Source organism: Macaca nemestrina, chromosome 5 (assembly GCF_043159975.1).
Source record: "Macaca nemestrina isolate mMacNem1 chromosome 5, mMacNem.hap1, whole genome shotgun sequence".
In the NCBI taxonomy this organism is placed as follows: Eukaryota; Metazoa; Chordata; class Mammalia; order Primates; family Cercopithecidae; genus Macaca; species Macaca nemestrina.
The window spans coordinates 13,100,402-13,117,014 of NC_092129.1; the positions used below are offsets into that span (position 1 = coordinate 13,100,402).

A 16,613-nucleotide genomic window follows, 5' to 3' on the forward strand; every position below is an offset into this window, starting at 1 on the left:
AATACATTTTTATGGGGTAATAGACTACATAAATTGAAATGACTCTGCTTCTTTGGCAGATTGACACAAGGTGCTAAAAATGTCCCAGACTGACTGACCCTAGAACCATCAGAGCAGTGAACTTTGGAGTTTCTGGGTTTTATTCTTTTTTTTGTGATGGAGCTTTGTTCTTGTTGTCTACGCTGGAGTGCAATGGCACAATCTCGGCTCACTGCAACCTCTGCCTCCGGGGTTTAAGCAATTCTCCTGCCTCAGCCTCCTGAGTACCTGGGATTACAGGCATGCGCCACCATGCCTGACTAATTTTATATTTTTAGTAGAGACAGGGTTTCCCCATGTTGGTCAGGCTGGTCTTGAACTCCCGACCTCAGGTGATCCACCCGCCTCGGCTTCCCAAAGTGCTGGGATTACAGGTGTGAGCCACCGCGCCCAGCTATTCACTGTTTATTATAATGAAAATGCATTAGATAGCATTCAAATGTCAAAAATAATACTATTTTTCTTAGATTATCAGGCAACACATTATGTGATTCCTACTCAGACCAGCATATTCATACTAAATAAAAGACTGAATATCACTAGAAAGTTGGCTAACAGTTATAGGTATGCACATACACACACATATTAATTTTAATTTATTATTTTAATGCTTCTAGGGGGAAAAATACAATGGTCATCACCTTAAAGGCTGACAAAGCATCTGGCAAAATTCAACATCCTTTCTTCATAGAATAACTTCGTAAAATATAAGTAGATGAATAGTTTCTTAATATGAATACCAAATATATGTATCTTAGTTAAAAAGTCTGAATTATGCTTAGCAGGGAAACTATGGAGGCATTTCTGCCACAGTTATGAACACATCCAGGATGACACTGATTACTTTTTAAAATTGAACTGAAGTACAGACAGATTATGACAGCAACTAGGTGGAAAGTGAAGGAAACTAGGTAAAAGCCACGTATCTTGATTGCAGAGTTGCACCAAAATTAGACCTTGTTCAAGATTATATACACTTGCTTAAGAAAATACCCTAATATGAGAATGACAAAAGATACTGCAGCAATAAATCTAATTCTTAAAAGGTGAAAGAAGCTGAGTGCCGTGGTTTATGCCTGTAATCCCATCACTTTGGGAGGCAAGGCGGGCAGATCACTTGAGGCCAGGAGTTGGAGACCAGCTTGGCCCACATGATAAAACCCTGTCTCTACTAAAAATACAAAAAAAAAACTGTGGTGGACACCTGTAATTCCAGCTACTCAGGAAACTGAAGCATGAGAATTGTTTGAACCCAGGAGGCAGAGGTTGTGGTGAACCAAGATCAGGCCACTACACTCCAGCCTGGGCAACAGAGTGAGAGTCTGTCTCAGTAAATAAATAAATACATAAATAAAATAAAATAAAAAAGGTGAAAGAATAACATCCTTTTACAGATGATCTACTAGAGCAAAGAGAAGTATGTTTTAGGAATTTTTTGTTTTATATTATTCAAAAATCAGGAAAACATAGACTCTTCAATACAGATGATCCAAGTTGAGAAAAGACAACAGATTGAGCTGAAAACTGATTTACTGAGATCAGCTGTGATAAAAGAAAGCAAAATGAGATAAAAGAGATTAAATTAATTAAAATTAAATAAATTAAAATTTGCAGTAGAAGTACTAAGCTGTAGACTTAAAACTGAAGAAAATAAAATCAGTGATGTAGGAAAACTAACATAAGAAGCTCCGCCAGAATACAGAAGTAGAATAATAGAATGATGAAGAAAGGAAATAAGTCCTTTGGTTATAAATGATAATTTTGTTCCCTTTGCAGGGAGAGTTTACAGTCTTGAAGGGCAGTGTCATCAGTTGTAACACTGGTAATTGGGGACAGATACAGTCAAGTATTTTAGAATTTAAAATATGCCTTCTGCTTTTCAGATTACTTGAAAATCTTTTCTACAAAAGTAGAAAAGATGAAAGATCAAAGAAAAAATATTTCTTAGAGCAAAAGCTAGAAAACAGCAAAAAAGTATGAACAAAAAGTGTGAAACAAGATCAGGTATTTCACTGACAGGGAATATAAATGGGTTAAGTTCCCTATTAAAAACTAAAACCTCTTCAGTGTATGTAAGGCCATAGCCAAATGATCTTTCTGCAGGTAACAATGATAAATTCTGAGTAAAATACTCTACACAACTATGTGAAGGTCCTGGAGAGTAAAAAAAAAAAAAAAAAAAGAGGCTGGCAGATTCTTGAGGAAAGACAACACTTGGAAGAATGTCCAGGAGAGTTTCCTGTTTTTTAATACCAGCCTCAGGGCAGGGTGAAATCAGTGCTGCATTGATACCTGCTATTCTCATAGAAAATCTAGTCTTTCTGGCTTGAAAAACCAGATGATAGAGTTTGCAGTAAGAAACTGCTGCTGGAAATGAGAAATGGATCCCAGAGAGAACTAGATTGGTATAGCCCGAGGTTCTGTGTGTAACCCCTGCCCAAATCTCTGACTGACTTCTGAACCATGCATGTGCAGGGCAGACTAACAGCTTCCCAACTAGGGGTAGGTCCAGAACTGAGATTTGAGTTGCTGCCCAAGAGAAGAATTTGTAGTTTGAATCCAAGCAAGGTAATTTCCTACTAAAGCAAAAATGTCAACAGTCTTCAGTGAAGAAAATGAAATTCACAGTATAACATTTACAAGGTCCAGGATACAATCCAAAATTGAAAATGAGGAAAATGTGTCCCATTCTGAAGACAAAAAGCAGTTAACAGAGACTAACCCCAATGTGAACTGGATTAGGAGACAACTACTTTAAAGCAGCTGGGGAAGCAATTGCTAGGAAAGGGTGAGGTAAAGAAAATATGTTCAGAATGAGTGAAAAGATAAGAAATCTCAGCAGACAACTGAAATCATAAAAAATGTACATTCTAGAACTATAAAATATAATATATAAAAATTCACTTGATGGGCTTAATAGCAGAATGGAGATAACAGAGGAAAGGTTCAAATAACTTAAAATTATCCAATGTAAAGAATAGAAAGAAAATGATTAGAAGAAAATAAACAGAGCCTTAGGAATGTGAGGAACTGTACAAGCTTATAACGTATTTCCAGTTAGAATCCCAGAAGACAAAGAGGGAGAGAATGAGGCAGAAACACTTTTGAAAAAACAATGACTGAAAAATTTCCAAATCTGGAACACATAAATTTATAGATTCCAGAAACTTAGTGAACTTAAAGCAGAATAAATTAGGTACCCTGTAGTAAAACTGCTAAAAACCTAAGGTAAAGAGCAAATCTAGAAAGCAACCAGAGAAAACATGACACATTAAATATGGAGGTGTTGGGAACAGGCCCCCAAAATCTGGCCGTAAAGTGGCCCAAAACTGGCCGTAAACAAAATCTCTGCAGCACTGTGGCACGTTCGTGGTGGCCATGACGCCCACACTGAAGGTCGTGGGTGTACTGGACTGAGGGCAAGGAACACCTGGCCCACCCAGGGCGGAAAACCGCTTAAGGCGTTCTTAAACCACAAACGATAGCATGAGCAATCTGTGCCTTAAGGACATGTTCCTGCTTCAAGTAACTAGCCAGACCCATCTCTTTATTTCAGCCCATCCCTTTATTTCCCATAAGGAATACTTTTAGTTAATCTATAATCTATAGAAACAATGCTTATCACTGTCTTGCTGTCAGTAAATATGTGGGTAAATCTCTGTTCGAGGCTCTCAGCTCTGAAGGGTGTGAGACCCCTGATTTCCCACTCCACACACTATATTTCTGTGTGTGTGTGTTTAATTTCTCTAGCGCCGCTGGGTTAGGGTCTCCACAGCCAAGCTGGTCTCGGCATGGAGGAACGATGATTGGGAACTGGTGACTTCCGTTAGAAACTTTGGAGGTCAGAGACAGTGGAACATCTTTAAATTGTTGAGAGGAAGAAACCATCAATTTAGTAATCTTATTCTAGAACTTCCTGTGAGAATGAAGACAGTAGCTCACACCTGTAATCCCAGTGCTTTGGGAGGCTGAGGCAGGGGGATTGCTTGGGGCTAGGAGTTTAAGACCTGCCTAGCCCATCTAGAGCAACATCGTGAAACCCCATCTCTACAAGACATTTTAAAAAAATTAGCTGGTGTGGTGGCACATGCCTGTAGTGGGAGCTTCTCAGGAGGCTGAGGTTGGGGGATCACTTGAGCCCACAAGTTTGAGGCTGCAGTGAGCTGTAATTGTGCCACAGCACTCTAGCCTGGGCAATAGAATGAGACTCTGTCTCTCAAATAACTAAGTAAATAAATAAAAGAATGAAGGCAAAATAAAGACATTCTAAAATTAAAAAGAAAAATGCCTCTCCTGGGCACAGAGGCTCATGCCTGTAATCTCAGCACTTTGGCAGGCCGAGGCAGGTGGATCACCTGAGGTCAGGAGTTCGAGACCAAACTGGCCAACATGGTGAAACCCTGTCTCTGGCCGGGCGCGGTGGCTCAAGCCTGTAATCCCAGCACTTTGGGAGGCCGAGACGGGCGGATCACGAGGTCAGGAGATCGAGACCATCCTGGCTAACACTGTGAAACCCCGTCTCTACTACAAAATACAAAAAAACTAGCCGGGCGAGGTGGCGGGCGCCTGTAGTCCCAGCTACTCGGGAGGCTGAGGCAGGAGAATGGCATAAACCTGGGAGACAGAGCTTGCAGTGAGCTGAGATCCGGCCACTGTACTCCAGCCTGGGTGACAGAGCGAGACTCCGTCTCAAAAAAAAAAAAAAAAAAAAAAGAAACCCTGTCTCTACCAAAAATACAAAATTAGATGGACATCTTGGTGCATACCTGTAATCCCAGCTATTTGAGGGGCTGAGGCAGGAGAATCGCTTGAACCTGGGAGGCAGAGGTTGCAGTGAGCCAAGATTGTGCCATTGCACTCCAGCCTGGGCAAAAAGAGTGAAACTCTATCTCAAAAAAAAAAAAAAAAAAAAAAAAGAAAAAGAAAAGAAAAGAAAAGTACCTAAGAGAATTTATCACCAACAAACCTGTACTACAAGAGATTCCAAAACTTGTTCTTCAGGTAGAAGGAAAATGATGGATGGGTACTTCAATGATGAAGAAGTGAAATACATCAGAAATGAAAATGGTGAATATTGGGGTAAATATAAGCACTAATTTTTTCTCTTAGTTTCTTTAAAATATAGTTGATTGTTTTACATAAAATTATAGTGTTGTCTTACAGAGTTTATGGTGTATGTAGGTATGATACACGTGACACCAGTAGCAGAAAGGGGGATGTTTAGATGGTTCTATACGAATGCAGTATTTCTACATTTTTTTGAAGTGATATTATATTCTAAGTAGAGCATGAAAAGCTAAGGATGTATATTGTAATCACAGAACAGCAACTAAAATAAAGGCTGATAGGCAGGAGAATGGCGTGAACCCGGGAGGCGGAGCTTGCAGTGAGCTGAGATCAGGCCACTGCACTCCAGCCTGGGCGACAGAGCGAGACTCCGTCTCAAAAAAAAAATAAATAAATAAATTAAAAAGGAATTTTAAAATGTATTCAAATAATCCAAAAAAAGGTAGGCAAAAAGTAAAAGAAGGGACAAAAAGAAAACAAATAATAAAATCATGGACCTAAATATTAAATGTTAATGAACTAAACATTCCAATTAAAGGTTAGAGATTATCAGAACAAATTTTAAAAATACCAAGAGATATACTTTAAAAATACACAGATAGATTGAAAGCAATTGTATGCAAAAAGATATGGCATCCAAACAGTCATGATACAAAGGCTAACATGGATGTATTAGTGCCATATGAAATAAACCTCAGAAAAAGCTGGGCCTCTCTTTCACAGCAAAGATGGATTCTGAGGTAGACGGGGAGGTCAGCTTCCCAGGGTGGCTGCCCAAGGTGGTGGAGGCAGTGGCCACACCATGGTCTGCCTCAGATGCTGAGGCAGGCCTGTGTGACTGCCAGTGGGTAGGCCATGGTGAGTGGAGAAAACAGGCACTTGTCCCCTCTGCATGCCCTGCACATACACCTGGGCTGTGGGCCCCACCAGCAGATGCTTGTGCAGGGCTCAGCCTTTCCCTCGTTGGTTTCTGGCAGCACTAGGCCTGTGTCCCTTATTCCTGGGCCACAGTGCTAAAGTTTGTCTTCTATGGATTAGGTTGTAGATAAATCAAGTATTGTATGGTGGCTTGTGGAAGACAATTTTGATTCTAAGATCATTTCAACAACCATTAGCTTCAGCTATAATCATTTCTGATATCAAAAAGAAGAAATATTTTCAACATTAAGGAATTGATTAAATGATTTTTAATTTTTTTTCTTTCTTGTATCAAGGGACAAGTCATAGATTAAAAAATTTTTGACAGCAAGCCCTATCTAATTTTATAGTTGACAAATGTGTGCTATTATCACAAAGGAGAAGTCAGAGAAAGATGCTACAGACTGTGCCAATTCATTCATACAATTTTTCTTTTTCTTTTTTTTTTTTTTGAGATGGAGTCTCACTCTGTTCGCTCAGGCTGGAGTGCAGTGGCGCGATCTCGGCTCACTGCAACCTCCACCTCCCGGGTTCACGCCATTCTCCTGCCTCAGCCTCCCAAGGAGCTGGGACTACAGGCGCCCGCCACCACACCCGGCTAAATTTTTGTATTTTTAGTAGAGACAGGGTTTCACCATGTTAGACAGGATGGTCTTGATCTCCTGACCTCGTGATCTGCCCGCCTCGGCCTCCCAAAGTGCTGGGATTACAGGCGTGAGCCACCACCCCTGGCCACAATTTTTCTGTAGTTCAAAAACCACAATATCTCACATTGTCTAGCAGCTAAAAATTTTTTTTTTAATTTTAGTTTAAGAAAAGCAAAAGACCACAATGAACTTAAATGAACTCTTTAAAGAAATCAGTTAAATAATTCCATCCACTCACACTAACACCCCATCTGGTAGTAAGGCCTTTAGACTCCAAAGACAATCTAGAGGCAAAGTGGAAGCTATTGTTGGCTAAGCCTCAGTCATTCACACTTCATAATGAAATAGATAGTTTTAAAAGTTGAGAGGAGGATTCTGGTCACTGCCATTAGTTTGTACATGGGTTTTGGGTCTTGTTCACACACAAAGGATTCCCAGAAACGTCTAAGTTTTGTTCTCTTGTTGAAGACTATAGTCATGATATTTAAGTCCATTGAATTCTATTATATAAAGAATCTCTGGTGCGAAAAACTACATCATTGGTGTTTGACCTTACTGAAAATAAATATGTAAGTATATGGATGGTAGTGTTTTTGTATTCAAATTTTATGGAGCATTTTATAAAGAGAAAATTAGGGTCAGGTGCAGTGGCTTATGCCTATAATCTCAACACCTTGGGAGGCCAAGGCAGGAGGATTGCTTAAGATCAGGAGTTTGAGACTAGCCTGGGCAACATGGCAACATCTCTCAACACACACACACTTTAGCACTTTCATGGTTCTAAAAAAAAAAAAAAAAAAAAAAAAAAGACCTTCTGGAGCCTATCATTTCCTTAGATTCCCATTACCTGTTATAGGGCATTGTACTATTTAAAACCAGGGGCCAGGAACAGTGCCTCATGCCTGTAATTCCAGCACTTTGAGGGGCCAAGGTGGGTGGATCACTTCAGCCCAGGAGTTCAAGACCAGCCTGGGCAACATGGCAAAACCCTGTCTCTACAAACAACTAGCCCAGTGTGGTGGCGTGTACCTGTAATACCAGCTAGTAGGGAGGCTGAGGTGGGAGAATCATCTGAGCTCAGGAAGTCGAGGCTGCAGTGAGCCATTGCACTCCAGCCTGGGTGACAGAGTGACACCCTGTCTCAAAAAAAAAAAAAAAAAAAAAAAAAAAAAAAAAAGTAGGATATCTAAAGTGGAGGGTTGACAATTATTATTTGAATACAAAATTGAATTTATAGGACTATGTATTTGTAGGACTGATGGAAAGAATTTCATCTTTCTGCCATCTCTAAAGCAGTTTCCATTGAAAATATTCACCAGGGATGCATGCAGTCAGTTAACATCAACAATAGATCACCCTGACTTTTCTTTTTGATGTTTTAGTTTGTGTGTCAACAAACGCATTACAAGTTGAGCATCCCTAATCTGAAAATCTGAAATCTGAAATGCTCCAAAATCTGAAACATTTTAAGGGCTGACATAACACCACAAGTGGAAAATTCCATACCTGACCTCATGTGACAGGTTGCAGTCAAAACGCTGTGATGGGCCTATTGAAGGACTAGAGCAGTGTGTATTCCTAACAAAGCAAGAAATCATGTCACTTTATAAAATCAAAGAGAGCCTTCGAAGACAAAAATTATTGTTAATTAGGCAGATGACTCTGGAGGAAACTTCTTTAAAAAGTTTTTTATTTCCATAGGTTTTTGTGGAACAGGTGGTATTTGGCTACGTGAGTAAGTTCTGTAATGGTGATTTGTAAGATTTTGGTGCACCCATCACCCAAGCAGTATACACTGAACCCAATTTGCAGTCTTTTTTCCCTCACCCCCCTCCCACCCTTTCCCCCAGGTCCCCAAAGTTCATTGTATCATTCTTATGCCTTTGCATCCTCATAGCTTAACTCCTACTTATGAGTGAGAACATACAATGTTTGGTTTTCCATTCCTGAGTTACTTCACTTGGAATAATAATCTTTAGTTCCATCCAGGTTGCTGCAAAAGTCATTTGTTCCTTTTTATGGCTGAGTAGTATTCCGTCGTATACACACACCACAATTTTTTTAATCCATTTGTTGATTGATGGGCGTTTGGGTTGGGCTGGTTCCGTATTTTTGCAATTGTGAATTGTGCTGCTATAAACATGCGTGTGCAGGTATCTTTTTTGTATAACGATCTCTTTTCCTCTGGTTGGATACCCAAGAGTGGGATTGCTGGATCAAGTGGAATTTCTACTGTTAATTCTTTAAGGAATCTTCACACTGTTTTCCATAGTGGTTGTACTAGTTTACATTCCCACCAACTGTGTAGAAATGTTCCTTTTTCACTGTATCCACACCAACATCTATTATTCTTTGATTTTTTGATTATGGCCATTCTTGTGGGAGTAAGGTGGTATTGCATTGTGGTTTTGATTTGCATTTCCCTGATCATTAGTGACGCTGAGCATTTTTTCATATGTTTGTTGGCCATTTGTGTATCTCCTTTTGAGAATTGTCTATTCATGTACTTAGCCCATTTTTTGATGGGATTATTTATTTTTTTCTTGCCAACTTGTTTGAGTTCCTTGTAGATTCTGGATATCAGTCCTTTGTCAGATGTGTAAATTGTGAAGATTTTCTCCCACTCTGTGGGTTGTCTGTTTATTCTGCTGACTGTTCCTTTTGCTGTGCAGAAGCTCTTTAGTTAAGTTCCACCTATTTATCTTTGTTTTTATTGCATTTGCTTTTGGTTTCTTGGTCATGAAGTCTTTGTCTAAGCCAATGTCTACAAGGGTTCTTTTTTGATGTTATCTTCTGGAATTTTTTGGATGAAACATTTTAAAAAGCCATCCAACAGAATGCATTTCTAGAGGATGCACTTCTTGGTCCCTCAACTGCTTCTGATGTCTTTTCTCACCTAAAAAATAATAATAATAAAAATACAGTGTACAGGACAAGGCTCAACATTGTAGGTAGAGACTGAAAGCCTGCCATTGTTAATGTTGTTTGCAACCAGTATAGGTGTTCTGATGATGCTACCATGCTGCTTACTTACCATGAACACATTATTTTTTCATTATATTAATGATGTCATGTTTTTTCCTGTTGAGTACTTATATGTGAACAAGTATAAGAAAATGATTGCTGTGCTTGCTTTGGAAGCACATATATTAAAATTGAAATGATACAGAGAAGATTAGCATGGCCTCTGCACAAGGGTAAGTTTTATTTAAAAGATGTAAAATTTTTTTAAAAAGAAAATGATTGCTTATTGGTAGCATATAAAGACAGGAATGGTGGTGATGCTTAACAACCACAGATTGTCCTCACGGGTGGCAGAGATAGTGATACCTTCGCTTTCTGATCGTTAAATGTACACAGTCTTTGTTTCATGCACAAAATTATTCAAAATGTTATATAAAATTACTTTTAGGTGATGTATATAAGTGATATATGGAACATAAGTGAATTTTGTGTTTAGACTTGGGTCTTACTTATTATGATTTGTGTACAGTGCCTAGCAAATTGTGTGGCTTCTAGTAGGTGTTCTGTAAATCTTGGTTCCTCTTTTTATCTGTTGTCTTCAGCACTCGTTTCAGTGAAGACATAGTAGAATTCATCAATGTGTATTGAACTGAGTATCAATCTATAATATAGTATCACATGGGAACATTTAATGAGCTGTACTACCTACAGATTTAGTAAAATGTTGTTTGAACTTTAGTTCTTTTAAAAGAAGCTATTTCAGCAACAGCTGCTTAAATAGTCTATAGGTTCTCTTTTCTTTTAGTCTGTAATACAATAATAATCTCCTAGAAGGATAAATCAAATTGGTTCCATGAAACCATAAAATTATTGTGTGATAATTTATAGGAAACCTCCTTTAATGACATGCTTTAAAAGTTTTTCTTACTCTAAATCGATATGTATATGTATAAGTAAGCATTATTCAGCTTCTTGATTTGACACTTGGATTTTTAAGGAAAAGATCTTCATATCCATGTACATTTCCAAAATATTTATTTAGGTACTTGTAATTACTTTAAAAATCCTCTTTGCCTGTGTTTCATCTGTAGGTATTATAGCTATTCACTGTTGAGAATTTAGAGGTACTTACACCATTTTTTACAAAATGAATGTTCTGTAATTCTAGTATTCTGTTTTACATGACCAAGCGCTCATTTCACTCTGTTTAGAGAGATGATGAAGAAATCATAGTCAAGAACTCCTGAATTTTAAAATAGTATTTAGTAATGACAAATGTTGATATAAATGTATTATGAAATCTTTATGTCTAAGAAAAATAATATTAAACAGCTAATATTAAACATTTTGGTGGCTAAATAACATTTCAAGAGATGGATCTATTGCATTGATAATTAGCATGATATTTGAATTACAAAAAACTTTTCAATTTAATGAGTATGGTCCCTTTTCACTTGTGTTCTATAAAAACCTAAAGGTTTTTAAGCCAAATGATTTCTATTTAGAATTCTGTTTAGAATACACTTCTCAGAGCATAAAGTTTTGGATTATATATCCTTGTACAGGCTGATTTTTTAAAAAGTTCGTCCTTTAAAAAATTAAGTCTCTAAGACTTAAAGGCATTGGTATTCTATTTTAACTTTGTTGATGAGTGGAAATCTTTTAATGAAGAATATTACAAGTGGGCCTTTACATTTCTCATTTTGATTAACGTATTAAAAGGTGCATGCTTGTTAAACTACATCTCAGAGCCTTATACATCCATAAAAAAGATGTTATTCTACAAAAAGGACCAAAGCGTTACCTTCACATAGATGAACTTTCATTCGTGTAATATGTTAGTTTTAATTCTATAACATTGTGCTCTTTAATAATCACTGATGATATGTATGGCTTATTTCCCAAAATTTTAAAGGGCTTATTGAAATATAGTTGATGTATTATAGGCTGCACATAGTTAAAGGATACAGTTTTTAAAATACTGACATATGTATACCTTCATGAGACCATTGCCACAACTAATAGAGTGAACATTTCTATCGCCCCCAAAAGTTTCCTCTTGACCTTTTTTCTCTCTCTCTCTTCTTCTCTTCCCCTTCCCTTCCCTTCCCTTCCTTTTTCTCTTCTCTCTCCCCTCTCCTCTCTCTCCTCTCTCTCCTCACTCTTCTCTTCTCTTCTCTTCTCTTCTCTTCTCTTCTCTTCTCTTCTCTTCTCTTCTCTTCTCTTCTCTTCTCTCTGTTGCCCAGACTGGAGTGCAATGGTGCAATCTTGGCTCAGTGCAACCTTTGCCTCCTGAGTTCAAGTGATTCTCCTGCCTCAGCCTCCCAAGTAGCTGGGATTACAGGCATGTGCTACCACACCCGGCTAATTTTGTCTTTTTATTAGAGAGAGAATTTCACCGTGTTGGTCAGGCTGGTCTTGAACTCCTGATCTCAGGTGATCCACCCGCCTCGGCCTCCCAAAGTGATGGAATTACAGGCATGAGCCACCATGCCCGGCCTTGCCATTTTTTTCATCTGTCACTACCAAACCTGCTGTCCCTCTCACAAGCAGCTACTGATTAGCTTTCTGTTGCTGTAGATTCGTTTGCGTTTTCTAGAGTTTTATATAAATGGAATCACATAGTATGTACTCATTTTTTTGGTCTGGCTTCCTTTACTCTGCATACTTATTTTGAGATTCATCTATTTTGCTATGTGTATGAATAGACTACCCTTTTTATTGCTGAGTAGTATTTCATTGTACAGATATGGCACAATTTGTTTATCCATTCTCCCAATGATGGATATTTAGATTTCTTCCAGTGTTTGGCTATCCCAAATAAAGCTGAAGTTTTTAGCTTATTTATGAATAAAACTGCTATAAACATCGAGTATGTTTTTAAAAATTATCTGATTTTTCCATTTTTACCACTTCCCACAATCATGGCTATCAACTCTTAACATACACCAATGTTTTTATCCACCTTCCTCAGCAACTTGGCAATTAGGAAAGACTGAAAATATTTAACATTAAACCCATTTCCTACATTTTCATCCTTTTACTCATTAGAGGTATTTATTATATGGAAGAAAAAAATCTGATTTTGAATCTTGAAATCTAAATAGCCCGGCCAGCATTATTTTACCTTTTATGACATTCCTAAATAAAAATTTTAAATATAACCAAATTGAAACCTATAGTCTTTAATTACCCAAAGAGCTTATGCAAATACTTTCCTTACTATAATGATGTTATGATGAATCTTTTCTAAAGAGAATAAATGTTTCCTAATGACCACATTTTATTTCCATAAGTATATGTGGCATTTGAAGTCTATCATAGTTACCAAGTTTTCTCTAAACAAGGAAATATGGAAAAGATCCCATAATGCCATACTTTTTTAAAAAATTGAGACACATAATCTAATTTGTGTTATTTATTATTTAAAAATTTTTTACTATTCCTTTTTTTTTTTTTTGAGACAGTGTCTCACTCTGCACCCAGGCTGGAGTGCAGTGGCACTATTGTGACTCACTATAGTCTTAACCTCCCCGGGTTCAGGTGAGCCTCCCACTTCATCGTCCCGAGTAGCTGAAACTACAGGCATGTGTCACCACTCCAGGCTCATTTTTCTATTTTTTTGTACAGACAGAGTTTCACCATGTTGCCCAGGCTGGTCTCAAACTCCTGGACTCAATCCACCCACCTTGGCCTCCTAAAGTGCTGGAATTTACAAATGTGAGCCAGTGTGCTGGGTATACTACTGTATCTATTTTCCTAAAATTTTAAAAATCTCGTAACTTTATAGAATGACCTTGAGGGAGAGAGGGAGGTAGAGGGGGAGGGAGGGAGGTAGAGGGGGAGGGAGGGAGGGAGAGAAAGAGAGAGAGAGAGAGAAAGAGAGAGAGGAGTCTCGCTCCGTCACCCAGGCTGGGGTGCAGTGGCGCTGTCCAGCTCACTGCAACCTTGACATACAGGGTTCAAGCAGTCCTCCTACCTCACCCTTCCAAGTAGCTGGTACCACAGGTGTGTGCCACCACACTGGGCTAGGTGTCTGCTTTTGTTTGTTTGTTTTTTGTAGAGATGTGGTTTCCCTATGTTTCCCAGGCTGATCTTGAACTCCTGGGCTCGAATGATCCTCCCGACTTGGCCTCTCAAAGTGCTGAGATTACAGGCATGAGCCACCATGCCCAGCCTGTGGAATGACTTTTAAAAGGAATGTTTATATGAAGTAAAATTTTACCCTCTTGAGAAAATTTTCTAAGAACTCTCCATTTTTTAAAGAAAAATATGCAGAGCTTAAAACTTGTCCTTTTTCATTTGTTTGTTCTTGACAATACATATGTTTACATGTATGTGTGTGTAAATATACATACACTGTGACAGTTATGTATATTAAAAAACATCTTCCTACGGCAATAAATACTACCCGTTTATGATATAATTGCATATTTACAGCTTATTAAGAGTTTTTAAGAAATAGTTTAAAAATTTCTGTGGGTACATAGTGGGTGTATATCTTTTTGTTTTGTTTTGTTTTGTTTTGTTTTGTTTTTTTCTTGAGGCAGAGTCTCACTCTTTTGCCCAGGCTGGAGTGCAGTGGTGTAATCTTGGCTCACTGCAACCTCCATTTCCTGGGTTCAAGCTGTTCTCCTGCCTCAGCCTCCCAAGTAACTGGGATTATGGGTACTCGCCACCACACCCGGCTAATTTTTGTATTTTTAGTTGAGATGGGGTTTCACCATGTTGGCCAGGCTGGTCTTGAACTTCTGACCTCAAGTGATCCACCTGCCTCAGCCTCCCAAAGTGCTGGGATTATAGGCTTGAGCCACTGCACCCAGCCCATAGTAGGTGTATGCCTTTATGAGGTATGTGAGATATTTTGGTACAGGTATGAGATTATTTGGTAATAGTCACATCATGGAAAATTGGATATACCATCCTCTCAAGCATGTATCCTTTGTATTACAAGCAATCCATTATACTCTATTAGTTACTTTAAATGTACAATTATTTTATTATTAAACTATAATAATTCTGTTGTGCTATCAAATACTAGGCCTTTTTCATTCATTCTTTTTTGTTTTTGTTTTTGTTTGTTTGTTTTTTGAGATGAAGTCTTGCTCTGTTGCCCAGGCTGGAGGGCAGTGGCATGGTCTCAGCTCACTGCAACCTCCGCCTCCCAGGTTTAAGCAATTCTCCTGCCTCAGCCTCCCGAGTAGCTGGGATTACAGGTGCACACCACCATGCCTGGCTAATTTTTTTTGCAATCTCCGCCTTCTGAGTTCAAGCAATTCTTCTGCCTCTGTCTCCCAAGTAGCTGGGATAACAGGCGTGTGCCACCACACCTGGCTGATTTTTGTATTTTTAGTAGAGACAGGGTTTCACTATGTTGGCTAGGCTGGTCTCGAACTCCTGACCTCAGGTGATCCACCTGCCTTGGCCTCCCAAAGTGCTGGGATTACAGGCGTGAGCCACCATGCCTGGCCCTGGCTGATTTTTGTATTTTTAGTAGAGACGGGATTTCACCATGTTGGCCAGGCTGGTCTCAAACTCTTGACCTCAAGTGATCCGCCGACCTCGGCCTCAAAATGCTGGGATTACAGGCATGAGCCATGATGCCCTGCCTTTTTTATTCTTTCTATTTTTTTTTTTTTCGTACCATCCCCACCTTCCCCCATCCCCCACTACCCTTCCCAGCCTCTGGTAACCATTCTTCTATTCTCTGTGAGTTTAATTATTTTGACTTTCAGATCCTACAAATAAGTGAGAGTATGTGATGCTTGTCTTTCTGTGCCTGGCTCATTTCACTTAACCCAATGACCTCCAGTTCCATCCACGTTGTTTCAAGTTCCATTTTTTTTAATGGCAGAATAGTACTCCATTGTGTATAAATAACACATTTTCTTTATCCATTCATCTGTTGATGGACACTTAGGTTGCTTCAAAATCTTGGTTATTGCGAACAGTGCTGCAACAAACATGAGAGTGCTGATGTATCTTCGATGTACTGATTTTCTTTCTTTTGGATATATACCCGGCAGTGAGATTGCTGGATCATGTAGTAGCTCTTTGTTTAGTGTTTTGAGGAACCTCCAAACTGATCTCCATAGTGGTTGTGCTAATTTACATTCCCACCAATAGAGTATTGAGGGTTCCCTTTTCTCTGCATCCTCAGCAGTATTTGTTATTCCCTCTCTGGATAAAAGCCATTTTAACTGGGGTGAGATGATACTTCATTGTAGTTTTGATTTGCATTTCTCTGATGATCAATGATGTGGAGCACTTTTTCATATGCCTGTTTGCCATTGTCTTCTTTTAAGAAATGTTTATTCAAATCTTTTCCCATCTTTTAATCGGATTTATTAGACTTTTTCCCTGTGGAGTTGTTTGAGCTTCTTATATATTCTGATTATTAATCCCTTGTTAGATGAGTAGTTTGCAAATATTTTCTCCCATTCTGTGGGTTGTCTCTTCACTTTGCCAGCTGTTTCCTTTGCTGCACAGAAGCTTGTTAACTTGATGTGATCCCATTTGTTCATTTTTGCTTTGGTTGTCTGTGCTTGTGAAGTATGACTCAAGAAATTTTTGCTCAGACCAATGTCCTGGAGAGTTTCCCCAATGTTTTCTTACAGTACTTTCATAATTTGAGGTCTTAGATTTAAGTCTTTATTTTTATTTTATTTTTCTATAAGGTGAGATAGGGGTCTAGTCTTATTCTTTTGCATATGGATATCCAGTTTTTCCAGCACCATTTAATGAAGAGATGGTCTTTTCCCCAATGTATGTTCTTGGCACCTTTGTCAAAACTGTGTTCACTGTAGGTATGTGGATTTGTTTCTGGGTTCTCTGTTTTGTTCCATTGGTCTATGTGTTTTTGTGCCAGTACCATGCTGTTTTTGTCTGTAGCTTTGTGTGAAGTCAGGTATTGTGATTTCTCTAGTCTTGTTATTTTTACTCAGGAGAGCTTTGGCTATTTTGGATCTTTTCTGACTC

General features: G+C 38.6%; 1 protein-coding gene, 1 long non-coding RNA gene and 1 other non-coding gene across 22 annotated transcripts in view; 2 read left to right on the forward strand and 1 right to left on the reverse strand.

The window, feature by feature from the left end:
* AFG1L (AFG1 like ATPase) overlaps nucleotides 1–16,613 on the forward strand; it is a 256,149-nt gene that overhangs the window by 89,624 nt on the left and 149,912 nt on the right. The window lies entirely within an intron of this gene.
* LOC105492038 (uncharacterized) overlaps nucleotides 1–16,613 on the reverse strand; it is a 44,741-nt gene that overhangs the window by 20,243 nt on the left and 7,885 nt on the right. The window contains exon 2 of one of the 3 annotated variants that reach the window (XR_011623286.1): nucleotides 8,183–8,249. The exons of 1 other annotated variant lie outside the window; for it this stretch is intronic. This is a non-coding gene — a long non-coding RNA (uncharacterized lncRNA). Of the gene's footprint in view, nucleotides 1–8,177; nucleotides 8,250–16,613 lie in introns of all 3 variants that reach the window. One more of the 3 variants, XR_003020487.2, reaches the window with a different exon arrangement.
* LOC112428532 (U6 spliceosomal RNA) lies at nucleotides 9,797–9,901 on the forward strand. The gene has a single exon (XR_003020516.1). It is a non-coding gene; the product is annotated as a U6 spliceosomal RNA (small nuclear RNA).